The sequence below is a fragment of the Stenella coeruleoalba genome, assembly GCF_951394435.1.
Source record: "Stenella coeruleoalba genome assembly, chromosome: 13".
NCBI lineage: Eukaryota > Metazoa > Chordata > Mammalia > Artiodactyla > Delphinidae > Stenella > Stenella coeruleoalba.
In genome coordinates, this window is record NC_137159.1 from 8,694,780 (window position 1) to 8,710,130 (window position 15,351).

General features: G+C 46.9%; 1 protein-coding gene across 1 annotated transcript in view; it reads right to left on the minus strand.

The window, feature by feature from the left end:
• Positions 1 to 9,685, minus strand: part of CNGA3 (cyclic nucleotide gated channel subunit alpha 3) — a 41,288-nt gene extending 31,603 nt beyond the window's left edge. Inside the window, exon 1 of the mRNA XM_079940124.1 lies at positions 9,509 to 9,685. The gene's annotated coding sequence lies outside the window, so the exon portion shown is untranslated. The remainder of the gene's footprint in view (positions 1 to 9,508) is intronic.
• Between the last annotated feature and the right edge of the window lie 5,666 nt (positions 9,686 to 15,351).

Below are 15,351 nucleotides of genomic sequence, written 5' to 3' on the forward strand. Positions count from 1 at the left end.
TTCTTGGGTGATTTTAGCAGCCACTGGTGATCACTGACTGGATCTATTGATTTATTAGGAGTTGCAAATTGGTGATATTCTAGCATTCCATCTTCATCAGTTAGCTGAAGTATTCTTAAAAAAGAAAATCTGACTTATTTTTTGGCTGCTCAGTGGTATGGTTCATACAGGAAAGGCAGAATAAACACTTAATTCTTTCCCTTTATTTACCAGCTTGTAAGCCATGACATCCTAAGTGATTCCCCAACCGCCAGAGTGTTTTCACATCTCCCGGCCCCATAAACTCTAGGAGAACTCACAAGTGAGATGATGAAACTACAATAGATGATCTCCCGGCCCCATAAACTCTAGGAGAACTCACAAGTGAGATGATGAAAGTACAATAGATGATCCTGAGGCTCTGCTGGAAATGGAAACTGCCGTCCAGCCAGGGCCCCCTGAGCGTGAGGCGCCTGCATATCCATTACTCATCCATCCTCAGGAGCCCCAAGAGGTAATAGCGAGGCTGATTTCGCGGGTAAGGAAATGCGGGCTAGGGTCTGTCTGACCCTGCTGTCTGTGTTGTGGTTTGCTTTGTTTATCATGCCCGCTGCAGGAGATGAGAAGTGCACAAATATAATTTTAATTTTCAAGCACGGGAAGAAGATGCATCCTGCCAAGTACCAGGGTGACCTTGAAGTGGATCCCAGGCCTGAGCCGTTTGTGAGCATCTCCCAAATGAATGTGTGTTTTCTAGGGCTTGACTGGGAACTAAGGACATACCATTCCAGACAATTCCCATTTTCTTTACAACATCACTAAACCCAACATACTTTCTTCCCACCGACACACTTATTGACTCCATCAGTGTCCTAGGCATTGCACCTGGCCCTGAGGATTATGATGAAGAAGACAGGTCCCTGTCTTTGAAAGCACAAAATTGCCTGGGAAAACAGGTATGTAAACAGCAGGGGGAGGAAAGACAGGTGCTGAAATAGAGACAGAGACATGATGGGGAACAATGTGGATGGGGGGTACTAATTCTGCCTTAGGGACCACTGAGGTCTGAGAAGGCTCCTCACGTGAGGAGCAATCACAAGAATTATTTAACATTAGTCAACATGCACTATGTGCTAGCCATTGTGCTGTGCACCTTTAAGGATCTGACTGTCTTTTGTGCATATCTTTAACTCTCTCCACTGTTCTCAGCTGGGACACCTAAGTAGGCAGGAATCTAACAAAGCTCGCCTGCATTCCAGATGTATTTTTTTCACTCCTTTGTTAACTCCAAAAGCCTTGAAGGCAAGAATTGTTTCCTTTTACTTAGAATATTTTATCCTCCAAAATACTCAGCATATACACATGGTAGGTAACAAAAAGTAGGTGGCATAAATGGAGGAGGACCAGGTGAGTAACTGTAATGACGGCACTGATAATTACAACAGTATATTTACTAGCATTTACTCTTTGCCTGGTCCTGTTCTGATAACTTAAGTGTGTATTAACTCACTTGATCCTCACAGCACTCCTGTGAATGAGTCACACGGAACATTTCTATCCTATTTCAGAATGGATGGGAATTTATGAGGGAGAGAGCAAGTGAGCAACAAAGGAGGTCAAAACATGGGAAACCCTTTCTTCTAAACTGAAGTGTGCTTCTGAAAAAAAATCTTGGTCCCCACTCATGATGACTAACTTTTCATACTAAAAAAATATTGTCCATGTTCTGTCCTCTTTTTTATTATGGCTTAGACATGAGAACCAGTCCTGGTTCAATTTGTGTCATTTGAAACATCGTCATTTTTCAAACCCTGAATGTAGCTCATCAATAGAGAGGTGTCTGCAGCCCAGCGTGCACGCCCATCTAACCCACTGGAGGTCCTTGCGAGTTATCACTGTCCTGCGCGATGACTCCTGTTCAGCCGGGGACTGGCAGGTCCAATTAGTGAGGCCCCAAGTCTAGACACAGAGCCATGCCAAATAAATGGGAACCCCAATCAGAGGGGAGCCCCATAGTCTTGCTGGATGTGCACTCTTGGCCCAGGTCTCTGTCTTCTCCAATGGAGATCGACCACTTTTACCACCTGGGGTCTTTGCTCTTCTCAGAAGTAACCTCTCTCTGGGCTTCATCCATTTCAATCCTCCACAACTCAACTTTCTCATCATTGTTCTAGGCAAAAGCACTCAGCCAGTTCTCAGTAAGTATGAGGTTGGACAGGCTCACTGTGTCAAATTAAACTCCAAAGATAAATCAATAACTCCCACAAGGTCTGCATGCCTTGGAACTTTTGTCTAAAGCACACTTCTAATTGCCTTTCCCTTCTTTCCTATTCCATCTGAGAACTTCAGGGTAGAAGGGAAAACGTCCAATGCTGAGGCACTGAATCACTCTGAGACCTGCGAACCAGCCAGAGAACAAACACAAGGACCAGAACAGACGTCACTACAATAACCCAATGACGAGGGCTGTGTGTTTTCAAGCAGTCCCTTGAGTAATATCTTTGGTTTGAGACAAATGACTTTGGAAAGACAATATAGGCAGTCAAGGGCACTCAACTGAGAGAAAGGAGAGCTGGAGTCTCTTCTCACCTCAGCCTCCAATTTGGGCGAGTGACCCAGCACTTTAGTTTCTTCATCTAATGATGGACATAGACTTATTGCAGATGAAATCTTTCATAGGAACCCAATGCATAAAACATTCACTTGTAGTATTTTATTTAAATGTATTTTGTAATTTTATAAAGACAAGCAGTGGGACATAAGTTAATTTTGACCATGATATCCAATATAGTAAAGTTTGGTATGGAATACATGTCAATCAATGCTGTCTTTATTTATTTGGGCTTTTAAAATACTTAAATATACATTAAAAAAAAACCCTTAAAATGCATACAGAATACCTTAGGGAACTCTGTGGAACAGAGTTGAAAACCAAGGCCAAGTTGATTATTAAAGGTCCTTCTGCTTCAGAAGTTCCATGATGGGACAAAACTCTACAGTGCAAATATTGTACCCAAGGGTCCTCTCATATTTTCTGTGAGTGTGATCCTATGTGGAGAAAATAAAAATATTCCAGAGCTTCAAAAACAGAAAGGGGAAAAAAACTATATAATGTTAATATTCTCTGGACACGGCACAATACAAGTAGAAACAACTTGAAAATCAGAACTTAACGTGAGAGGGCATTTTGAAAACTATATTAATATGCAAAGATCCTCAACAAAATACTAGTGAACCAAATCTAGCAACATATAGGAAGGATTTTACACCATGACCAAGTGATATTTATCCTAGGAATGCAAAGTTGATTTATCATTCAAAGTCAATCAGCATAATACACCATATTAGTAGAATAAAGGGTAAAAACCATGTGATCATCTCAACAGACACAACAAAAGCATTTGACAAAATCCAACATATTTTCAAGTTAAAAACTATCAATAAACTAGGACTAGAAGGAAACGTCCTCAACCTGATTAAGGGCATCTATGACAAAGCCATAGCTAACAACATAATGGTGAAAGACTGAATGCTTTCCCCCTAAGATCAGCAATAAGACAAAGACATCCATTCTCATCACCTCTCTGCAACATGGGATGGCTCGCCAGGGCCATTAGGCAAGAAAAATAAATAAAGGCATCAGATTGGAAAAGAAGAAGTAAAACTATCTCTATTTGCAGATGACATGATCTGGTATATAGAAAATCATAAGGAATCCATTAAAAAACTATTAGAATTAATTGAGTTTAGTAGTATTGCAGGATACACGATCAGCATAGAAAAATCAGTTGTATTTCTATACACTAGCAATAAATAATAAGATGAAATTAAGAAAACAGTCCCATTTTTAGTAGCAGTAAAAAGAATAAAATACTTAGGAATAAATTCAATCAAGGAAATAAAATGTTTGTACGCTGAAAACTATAAAAATTGTTGAAAGAAATTAAAAACATGTAAATAAGTGGAAAGATATCTCCTGCTCACAGATTAGAAAAATTAATAGTTAAGATGGCAATACTTCCCCAATTGATCTACAGATTCAATACAATCCTTATCAAATCCCTTCTGGAATTTTTGCAGGAATTGTCAGGCTGATTCTAAAATTTACATGGAAATTCAAGGGACCCAGAGTAGCCAAAACAAACTTGAAATCCTGATAAAGAAGAACAAAGTTGGAGGACTCACACTTTCTGATTTCAAAACCTATTACAAAGCTACAGTAATCAAGACAGAGTGGTACTGGTGTAAGGATAGATATATAGATCAATGGAATAGAATTGAGAGTACAAAAAATAAACTCATACACCTACGGCCAACTGATTTTCAACAAGGGTGCCAAGATAACTCAATGGGGGAAAGAATAAATAGTCTTTTCAACAAATGTTGCTGGGAAAACTGGATATTCACATGTAAAAGAATATATACCATACATGAAAATTAACTCAAAATAGATCATAGACTTAAATATAAGGGTTAAAACGATAAAATTCCTAGAAGAAAACATAGGAGTAAATCTTCACAACCTTGGATTAAGCAATGGTTTCTTATATATTACACCAAAAGTATAAGTGACTAAAATAAAAATTAGATTGCACTTCATTAAAACACACACACACACAAAAAAACCTTTGTGCTTCAAATGATACCACCAAGAAAGTAAAAAGGCAACCCACAGAATGGAAAAAATATTTTAAAATCATATATTGGTAAGAGACTTGTACCCAGAATATATAAAGAACTACTAAAACTCAATAATAAAAAGACAAATAACCCAATTAAATAATGGGCAAAGGATTTGAACAGACATTTCTCTGAAGGAAATTACAAATGTTCAACAAGCACATGAAGAAATGCTTAACATATTTAGTTACGGATAAATGTCAGTCAAAATCATGATGAGATAACCACTCCACACTGCCTATGATGGCTATAATTAAAAAAACAGACAATTACAAGTGTTGGTAAGGATGTGAAGAAGTTGGAATCTTCATACACTGCTCGTGGGAATGTAAATGGTGCAGCCACTTTGGAAAACAACGGCGCAGTTCCTCAAAATGCTAAAAATAGTCACAATGTGACGCAGGAGTTCCACTCACAGGCATACACCTAATGAAAACATGTCCACACAACTTGTATTTCAATGTTCACAGCAGCATCATTCATAATAGCCCCCAAATGGAAACAACCTAAATGTCCATCAGCTGATAACTGGATAAACAAAATGTGGTATATCTATATAATGAAATGTTATTCAGATGGAATTTTATTCGGCAATTAAAAAGGGTAAAATACTGATACCTGCTACAACATGGATGAACCTGGAAAACATTATGCTAAGTAAACAAGCCAGACACAAAAGGCCACACATCGTATAATTCCGTTTATATGAAATGTCCAGAACAGGCAAATCCACAGGGATAGAAAATAGATTAGTGACTGCGAGGGGCAAGGATGGGGAGGGGAGTCAGAAAAGAAAAGTCTGATAATGGGTTCAGGGCTTCTTTTGGGAGTGTTGAAAAGTGTTGGGCTGCACCCCGCAGGCCCACAAGGCCTGCGCTTGCCCAGCTTTAAGACCGAACAAAGAGCCTGGAGTCAGCAACACAGACATCAATGGTTTAATGGATGGGGGGACCTTACACGTCTGAAGCAAGGTCCTGGAGCGACACCCCACTGTGTGTGGCTCAGGGCAGACAGGACCTGGTGGCAGTCTTCGCCCCCAAAAGGAAGGGGGGATTACCATTTATAGGAGAATTGACGGCAGGTGGGCTCATTAGTTACCAGGGAAACCAGCAGAGGGGCACGCCCCTCACCACCCCTTCCGTAAGAATAATCACTAGCTGGGGGCTTGGGCAAGTAAGTAGGAAGGTCAGTCAGGTGTGTAAGATACAGGTGAAGCAGGCATTTGTTGGGCAGGGGATGAACAGAGGGCAAGAGAACAGCAATCTCGAGTGACCTGGCCCTACAAAAAGTTTAAACATCATATCGAGTTACTGGTCGCACAGCTGTGAATATACTAAAAAATAACTGAAATATATACTTTAGAAGACTTTCATCACATGTGAGTTATACCTAAAAAAGAAGTAGTGTTAAATCTAAAATCAAAACACTTTTCAAATGCAAAACTCACAATGTCTGCTACAAGAAACTCATGAAACATAAGTATACTAAAGGGGAGAAATGTCAAAATATCATATTAATAAAAATAATGATCACATTTTTGAGAGTTTACATGATGCTAGGTACTTCTCCCCATGTAACAACTCATTTAATTTTCACAATAACCCTATGAAGTAAGTACAACTATTATCCCTATTTTATAGATGAGCAAACCAAGGTACACAGTTCACACAGCCAGGACTGTAGCAGGCAATCTAACTGTAAAGCCTGAAAGCTTAATCCACTGCCTCTCAAGAAACGAGGCCAATTTCTGGGACCAGTAAGTATCAACATTTCCTCCATCTGCCCAAGGAATGTCCAAAACGGTAGCTCAGGTCTTAGACCATGAGGATGTGTCCAGTTGTGCTTGGAGCTGAGCTTCCCGGTTGACGAAGGGAAATGGAAGTCAGAATCTCTGTTCTCCCTTTTCTGCAGAGTAGAGGCTAGGGAAACCCAGGAATGTCACTGCACCAAGATAGGAAGAATGAGTCTGAGTTAGGAGACTTGAATTTTGTTTTTCAAGGAAACCTCTGAATGGCTGGGAGGTGGAGTCCTCCCTCTTCTCAACTCTATGCACTTTTATAACACAAGCAAAGGGAAGCCTGCACACACCAGCTGTAGATTTTCAATTACCCAGGAAGAGATTCTGGGTAAAAGAGAGCCCACCGAAATTGTAACAAGGTTATCAATTATGTGACTCAACCACCAGACAGAGGCTTGCCTCATGCCTAGAAAGTGTCTTGGTCTTCTGTAGAGATGACTCAGAACTAATGGGACTCTGGTTTCCTGAGCTTTAAGTGCACTCAGTTTCTAAATCACTATTTTGCAATAGGATTCAGCTGCTCAGGTTGAGATTCCAAGAGGATGAAAGTGCTTTCTAGATGTATCTAGGGCCGGAGAACCCGTATCTCTGTAGCCAGCCCTATAGATGCTCTGCCCAGAATTCCATCTTCTCCTTCCACCTCCCAACACACACACACACAGACACAGACACACACACAGACACACAGACACAGACACACACACAGACACACAGACACACACACAGACACACACACACACACAGACACACACACACACAGACACACACACACACAGACACAGACACACACACAGACACACACAGACACACATACACACATACACACACACACACACAGAGTCATCAAGCCAGGCAAAGGACCTCCCTTCCTTCCCCGAGGACTGTTTCCCCAAGGCTAGCTGCAGACACAGGAGGTAAAGCGTGTTTTTTCCCTTAATTAACTTTTGGGATATGATATAAAAATAATACATTGTCATTATAGGAAATTATAAGATGGTCATATCCAACTTTGAGCACTTGCCATGCCAGGCACTGTACTAAGATATTCACACCAATTGCTTCATTTCTTCTCCCAACAACTCAATGAGGCAGATGTTATAACTACTACTACCAACTTACACATGAAGAAACTGAGACTTGGAATGGTTAACAACTTATTCAAAGTCACCCAGTGGCAGAACTGGGGAACAAAAGCCTGTTTTGTTTTTTGTGTTTTTTAAATCCCTACACTGCATTATTATAGTACAAGACGGAATGTGTGAAGTTCCTCAAAAAGGGGATCAGATGAGGTCCAAGGTGTGGGCCATGTGAGGGAGGATACAGTATATCCAGGAAGTTTTTGTTGGCACAAAACTAAATGTCCTGAATGGCACCGTCCCAACTGCTCCCCCGCCCTTCCTCCCCTGAGTCTTATTCTGGTTAATGCCCCACGAACGACCCGTGGAGCCAACTAATCACCCAGCTAAGCCTCGCATAAGCTTCCACACCTCCCTCTCCCTCACTTCCCCAGATCCACCATCACCAAGTCCTTCAGTTACACCACCAACTGTCTGTCCCCTCTGTTGCCTCCCACTCATCCATCCACTAAGTCAGAAATGCACTGAGCCCTAACCATGTGCCAGGGCTCAAACAAGCCAGAGACAGCTCTTGACCTCCTTGAGTTCTGTTCCCACCTCTGTCCAGGCCCTGTTCCCCCTCCCCAGGATTGCTGAAACAATTCTTTTTGCGCATCTCCCATCTTTAGTTTCACCTCTGCAACTCTTCCAAGGCCTGGCACTCAGGAGGTGCTCAATGAGTGTGGAATGAAAGAATGAATGAATCTTCTACACTAACATCGGGGTCTTTCTACACGATAGTTCTAATCATGTCACTCAGAAACTTTCAGAGGTTGCCTATTTTCTCCAGCATGCAGTCTTAGCCTGACATTCAAGATTTTTTTGTAACCTGGATCATATTAGCCTAAAAGGGATGCTCCATTTAAATGAAATTACTCATCTTTCCCTTAAGAGTGGCATGAATTTTCTCATCCCACCTGGCGGCAGAGACTGCGCACCAAAGCCCACCCTAGTACTGGCTGTATTTCTCAGTCCCCCTTCCAGGCCAGCTGAGGGCTGGGTGGCAGGATCTGGCCAGCAGAGTCCCCACCATGATGCAGGGCCCCCCAATGCCTCGGAACCTCAGACATCGCATAGGCCATGGGCTAAGCCACTGAGACGTTCTGGGTCTGTTACCGAACGCAAGTCCGTGTGCCTGACGCACAGTGAGTCCAAACAATACCAAAATGTCGGAGTTTGCAGCAGAGGAAGGTTTATTGCAGGGCCACGCAAGGAGACGGGTGGCTCATGCTTTAAAAACCCTGAACTCCCTGAAAGTTTTCAGCAAAGCCCTTTTGTAGGAAAGATGAGGGAGGGACGTGGTTAGTTGTTGCTAACTTCTTGGTGTCTGATCCTTTGTTCTTGAGGTCGGGTCTCGGTCAGGTCATGATGTTCCCCTAAATCTCCACCAAAACAAATGTCTTTCTCTATTCTGACAAGAAAGGGCAAGGGCCCAAGGCTCAACTTCCGCCCTCCGAGGTCCAGGTCCTGCCTAAGAGGAGCCTGTGCAGGTCGCTTACCCTGCCCGGGAGTGTTCATCCAGCGCCCAGTCTGGGTCCTGCGGCCAAGGCCCAGGCTCCGCCGAGGAGGCAGATCTCAGCTGGTGGCGCCCTCGGGGCCAGGTCCCCAGACCCCGCCCAGCCGTCATCACTGAGGGAGCCAGGCACGCCGCACCCAGTCGGCCCTCAGCTTTTCATTTAAACTGGAGAGAATCATTTGCAGAGCATCAACAGGAGCACATGGTGTAGCAAATGCCAATCAGGAGAATGCCCAGCTCACCACAGCTGCCCTTCTTTGAGAACAGCCCCACGACAGAGGTGGACCTGCAGTCACGACGTGCAATGCCCTTGCAATTTAACCCTGACCTCTGGCCACCTCCTAGGGGTGGACAACTGATCTAAGCTGGACCAAGTTTAGAAACTTGAACGGACAGACTGAAGCTGGTTGAAGCTGTTACCTTCATGGCTGTGTCCGTATACTCCCGTTGCCGAGGCCTCCAGGGACTGCGACCCAGAGACGGCCGCCGCCATGAAGTCGCGGAGGCGGGGATGGGGGAGGGGTTCGCTGCTGCCTCAAGGCCTGGGCCCGGCCAGTGGGTGGCAGTGAAGAGGACTCTGGAGCTCTGGAGGACATAGCCCTCAGCCTGTCCCCGGTCCCCCCCCCCTCCCCAGCTCACCCTCAGGCTCGGAGACCGGAGGGCCTGGAGGGCCCAGGAGAGCAGGCCAAGGTCCGCCTCTCGCCGCACTTTCTGCTACGAGGAACACCACAGCTGTGCTCCTCGGGGCAGCCAGACCTCCAACCGCCCGGAGCGCCCCGGCTCTCGTGCACTTCGGGTCTCGCGTGCTCAGGGTCTCGCGATAACTGTCGTGCGCTAAGGGCTGCGCGCGGCTCTGCCCCTATTACGAGTCTATGTGTTTCCACAGCAGGGTCTATCCTCTCCTGAACAAACGCACATCTTGGCTCCTGCTAGTCCCTCTGCCTAGAGACATGTTTTCCCTCTTGCTCAGCAGTTGAAATTCCTTAGTTTCAACTCCATTATGGCCTCCCCTGGGGGGGGGGGGTCTGTCACTCCCACTTCTCTCTACTCTGGGACACTGTTATCACCCCTATTGCAGCCCAGAGCAGAGGCCATCTCTACACCATGATGTCCAGAGGCCAGGGGCTGTGTTTGTTTAATTAATTTTGTCTCCCGCAGGGCTTAGTCTTGTCATTTGTACTCAGGAGTAGACAGTGTGCAGCTGACATGAATTAGGTCAGAGGGAAGACCATTTACCCCAGCCTCATTGTAGCAGTTGGGGGATGGAGGTAAAAGCTTGACCCATCCCAACCTGGAGGCCGCAGTGATTGGCAGGGATTAAGAGAGGGTTTCAGGTGAACAGGCGGCTAGACAGTGTGGGTTGGGAGGGAAGAGGGGACCACGGCACCTGATCATTGCCATCCCTCCCTCACAACCACAGGAAACCCGCAGCCTGTGCAAGATCTGGGTGTGTGGGGGGTAGCTACTGAAGAGCCTCTGTGGCTTCCAACTGTTTACCTCCTGGGTACCATGGCGACGGGAAATTGGTCGCCATGGCAACCCCATTATTAACCAGCCGCAGCAATCGCGGGCAGATAGTGAATGACTATCGAAAAGGCAGAAACACTGGCGCATCAAAGGCAAGAGGCACACGCAGTCCCGGCCAAAGTCCCAGATAAAGTGACTGAGATCTTGTGGGGACCAGTCACCCGGAGAGCAGCCAGTCGCCCTCTCCTGGCATCCCACGCCCGACGAGGGCCCCGTTTATGACAGAACAAAGGCTGAGAAGGAAAAGTGCGTGCGCTCGGGCGTTCTTGCGAAGGGAAGTTCGCGTCTTTCCTGCCACACCCGCTCCCCGCCAAGGGAGTCCCGCTAGCTCAGTGAAATGCTAACTCGCTTCCCTGACCTAGCGGAATTGTCAAGAATCCGGGACTTTGGCGTACAAGGACCTAGCTCAGGGAGTGGCCGTGACAGGGGTCACCTCCCTCCTCCCGGCCCGGCTTTCCATCGCCCCCTCCAGTGATTTCTCATTCAGGGAGTATGTCACCCCATGCCTAGACAACGACGTCGTTGCCCGTTTTTATGAATGAAAGTGTGTGTGTGCGTGTGTGTGCCAGGGAGGGGCTGGTGGACAGGTCCATAGAGACAGGGGTCTGGACTGAACACTCCGGGGTAGAGCCCGAACCCAGGTAGCCAGTCACTGCCCCAGGGTGTGGGGTACCAGGGAAGGCGCCGGCCCCAGCTTCGCCCCTCCGGAACATTTGGTGAGGAGCGCCCACCGTCGAGCCGTCCGGTTTCCGGGAGAGGGGTTGCGCCGGCGGAACCGCTGGCAGGCAGAGCGCTGAGCGAGCGAATTGCGTGTCCCCGGCACCGCGTCTACAGCCACGGGGTCCCAGCCGCGGGCTCCGGGTCCCCTCTGCTCTTGCCCCACTGACCCTTGGCCACATGCCGTGTCTAACTAGAGATATCCACTTCAGAATGACAATTTTAGTCTCAACAACAGCATAAAGTAGGGCAGCTGTGAACTGGGGAATCACACGGAGAGAAAAATGAATCGGCACTTCCTCCAGTCATCCAGTCCTTGCCCAGGGTTGCCGGAGAGCGAGGGGCTGCTGGCCGCGCCCCCCTCGGGGCGTCGGGGGCGGGGGTGAGGGCTGAGCTGGGAGAAAAGCCGGAGGACGAGGACAGAGGGCCCGTGTGATTATCCGGTTAGAGGTTTGCAAAGGATCTGAGGCCCACCCCACCCCGCCCCTTCTCCTCGCTCCTGAGCACTAAGTCCCTAAGGCCAGAGCAGCCAAGATCGCGGATTATGATTTTGTCGTTAAAAAAAAAAAAGAGTGCTTACTCCACCAAAGTATTTTCATTCTTTGCCTCCTCCGCAGCCCACCTGTCTCTTTGTATCCTCACGGCTGAACAGGGCCCAGCGGCGGCAGTCCCCCTACCCCGGCGGGGGTCCCCATGGCTCCTGCCCCCTCCAAGCCATGGACACAACTTCCCCCCGCGCCGCGCGTACTCGGGAAGACTCTGAGCGGGAGTCGAATCTGGAGCCCGGGGAACGAGGCGGCGCGGCCTCTGGGTACAGGGTCTCTTGGGGAGATGTCTCGGGGGTGGTGTCCATCCTTTTGCTGAAGGAGCCCAGCTTCTTCTGCCTCCTGCCCTGACGGCTCAGCCCGACTTGGCCCAGCGCGTCTGCGGGACGTGAGTAGAAAGGGGTGCGATAGACTTAGGAGGCGCAGGGGACGCCTTCTAGTCCTTTGATCCCTGCTGGAGGGAGTTGTGTGTGTGCCGCGGGTGGGAGTAGATGCCAGAGCAGGCTCTTGCTTCAGCTCCTTCCTTTCCTGCCGAGATGCGGCCCGTTTCAGCACCGGGGGGTGCGGACAGCGCCGCGCCCGCCCTAGGGCTCCGCCACCCCACTGCCCTGGGCGTACTTCTTTAATCCACACGGTGAGTGGAGTCTGCGTCCCCCGCGCACCTCCCAGCGCCCCAAGAACAACCAGCTCAAGGGCCCCTAAAATCCTTACCCCACTTCAAAGTTTGAGCTCTCCGCGGCGCGCCTATGTCTGGCAGAGCGTCTCCTCCCCGCTCTGGGCCGCAGCTCCGGCCTCACTCCCTCCCACACTCTCGGGCCCCAGGACCCTCCTCTTCAGGTGGCGGAAGGAGCCGGTTGCCCGCCTCTCTCTGCGAAAGTCAGGTGAGGCTCTGGAGCCCCAAAGGCGGTCCCCGAAGAGGCAGAAGCCACTCGTTCGCATCACCGTGGCCTCCAAGGGAAGAGGGGCGAGCCAGGAGCAAGAAAGCAGAAAAGTCTGTCTGTCAAATCCGGACCCTCCCCTAACCGCGAACGGCCTCCTTGGACTCCTTCCTGGGATGTTTTACCAGTAGTGTAATCCATGCGGCATGAGGACACAGCAGAGATCTGGGAGTTTGAAGTTTAAAGGTGGGAATGTATATCCCCTTAAACTCATTTACAATCTTAGGGGGAGGGTTTTAGAAACAAATGTCTCTTAGGGATATTGTGTATTCTCCTTGCAGAATGTTGGTTTCCTTCTATCACACCGGACAACACAGATTCCCCGAATCAAAAATTAAAACCCACCAATCCAGCTGGTATTCATTGCCCTCTGTGGAAGAGTTTATGAATTTCTTAAACTCTTTTCAAAGAAAATAACTTTAACAAAACCTCCACATTTCTCCAAACTCACTTTTTCCATAGAAGTCATTTATCTAAGGACATATTCAGGATGAAGACCTAATCTCACCTCCCTTTCACTTAGGTTCTAGATGGAAGGAACAGGTCCCAGGAGCCTTCCTGTCTGGGACAAGAAGCCTCTGGGTTCTAGGTTCCCATGAGTGACACTCTTATAGTGAGAAACTCCGAAGGAGCAGTTCCCCCAGCAGCCTGAAAACCAGAGGTTTCCCTGAGGGCTTCAAGTATGTGGCATTTCCTGAATATACATATCACACTGTCTATTATTCATGGAGCAAACTGTCTTTAGAAGACAAGTTTTCAAGTTCATGCAACACTTCAAGGGAGAGATGAAGTGTATACTATTCACTGGAGAAATAAAGAGTTAGAATGGCACGTGCACACGTACGCACATTCATCTTAGAGAAGGGAAGTAAAGCCTAGCAAAAATTTCCTTGAAAAGTCAGGCTTAATTGTTCAGATTCAAAGGATTCTGGTTATACGAAAGCAAATGAATGGAAGTGGTGAATCAACAAAACAAAGCGGAAGCCACAGAAGTTGGAGGAGAATTCTTGTTTTATCATTTGGGCTCCTGGAAGAAATGTGAAGTGAATTTAACACACGAGAAAACATAATTCATGAGACTATGGCCTCATTAAGACCTTTAGTCTCCTCAATCCAGAGAGTCTCCCACATACATCAGTTACCCTGTGCAATTTTGTTTTCAGCCCTCATTATTGGGAAATGCTGCATTTCCTCTAATCCCTGTAACTTACCATACAAGTTAAAGCTCTTTCCTGTTGCCTTGTCCTCAGGGAAGACAGGAAGCAGGTGGTAATCCTCTGTTGCCCAGAAACATTTCAGAGCCTCTAAAGAATCTTAAATGCTGATTTTGGAGAAAGTAGTAGTTATCGTGAGGCAGTTTTAAGGCATAAGACTAAAAATGAAAAATCCATTTGGACTTTGTTTTTGAAATGCAGACCATTTCTAAGGTATGAGGGGGAAAGCAAGCCCTTACAAAATTGACTATAAAATGGAGACGTGCACTGAATCTGATGAAGTAGAGCATCCACTACAGGACGGAGCATGTAATTGCCCTGCAGGAAATTATGTGGGTGGCTAGAGTTACCACTGAAGAACTTTTGGCACCTGAAATGTGGAAACAGGTGCACTGAGACGGGAAATGAGCAGAAAGAGATGGGAGAAGATATATCTGTGAATTTGCCTGGAAAGGCATCCAGCGGCAAGATCCTGGGCCGCCAGGATGGAAGGTCCAGATAGGGCCAAAGGCACACGGAGTGGGGTGGCCTCTGGGGACCTGTCCTATTGCTTAATACGCTTCATCTGAGGTACAAGCAGGTGTGTATGGCACAGTGTGGAAGGGTCAGCGATCCTTTATCAAGATGCAGGACACTGTCAGCACCAGAATCCCAGACAAGTTAGTGGGAGGTCCTAACAGGTCCATGGTGTCCAGACACCCAGCAGAGGGATCTTCAGAAACCCAAAGCCTTGTGCCAGAAGAGGGAGTCCACAGTTTGAAGGATGCTATGGAGAAGGTGTCACTTCCTCATTCTGATGGGGCAGGTGAGACGGGGAGTGGGGGAGGACTAGGTGAACCCTAGGTTGTTTCAGCCTCAGCCAGGACTCACTAATGAGAAGGGGTCTGTGGGGAAAAGGGTGGCACCCAGCCGGCAGGAGCTGAGGAAGGCTGGCCCCAGGGAAACTGGTGAGACCAGTTCTATTCACCTGTGATTTCAATGCCAGAGAAATGAAAGGATAAGTACTCGTCATGCCCAGAAGGATTGAGTCCGAGTATGAGCCTGTATAGGTGTGGCTTAGGGGACTCCCCAGTGATGTGTAGTTTTGTTTTAAAATTTAGAAATGGTGGAATTATGGTCTATATAGTGTTCTGGGATTGTTTTTTCAGTCAATATTAAGACTCAGTGATGCTTCTTGTAGCTTTAGGTCTTTCGGTTTTACTCTGTAAATATACAATTTGTTATTTATTCTGGGTGCACATGATGCATTTGATTTCATAAACTGGGGAGGGGACTCAATTTTTGCTATTCTAATTACGGAAAATCTGCCCAGTACAAACAAA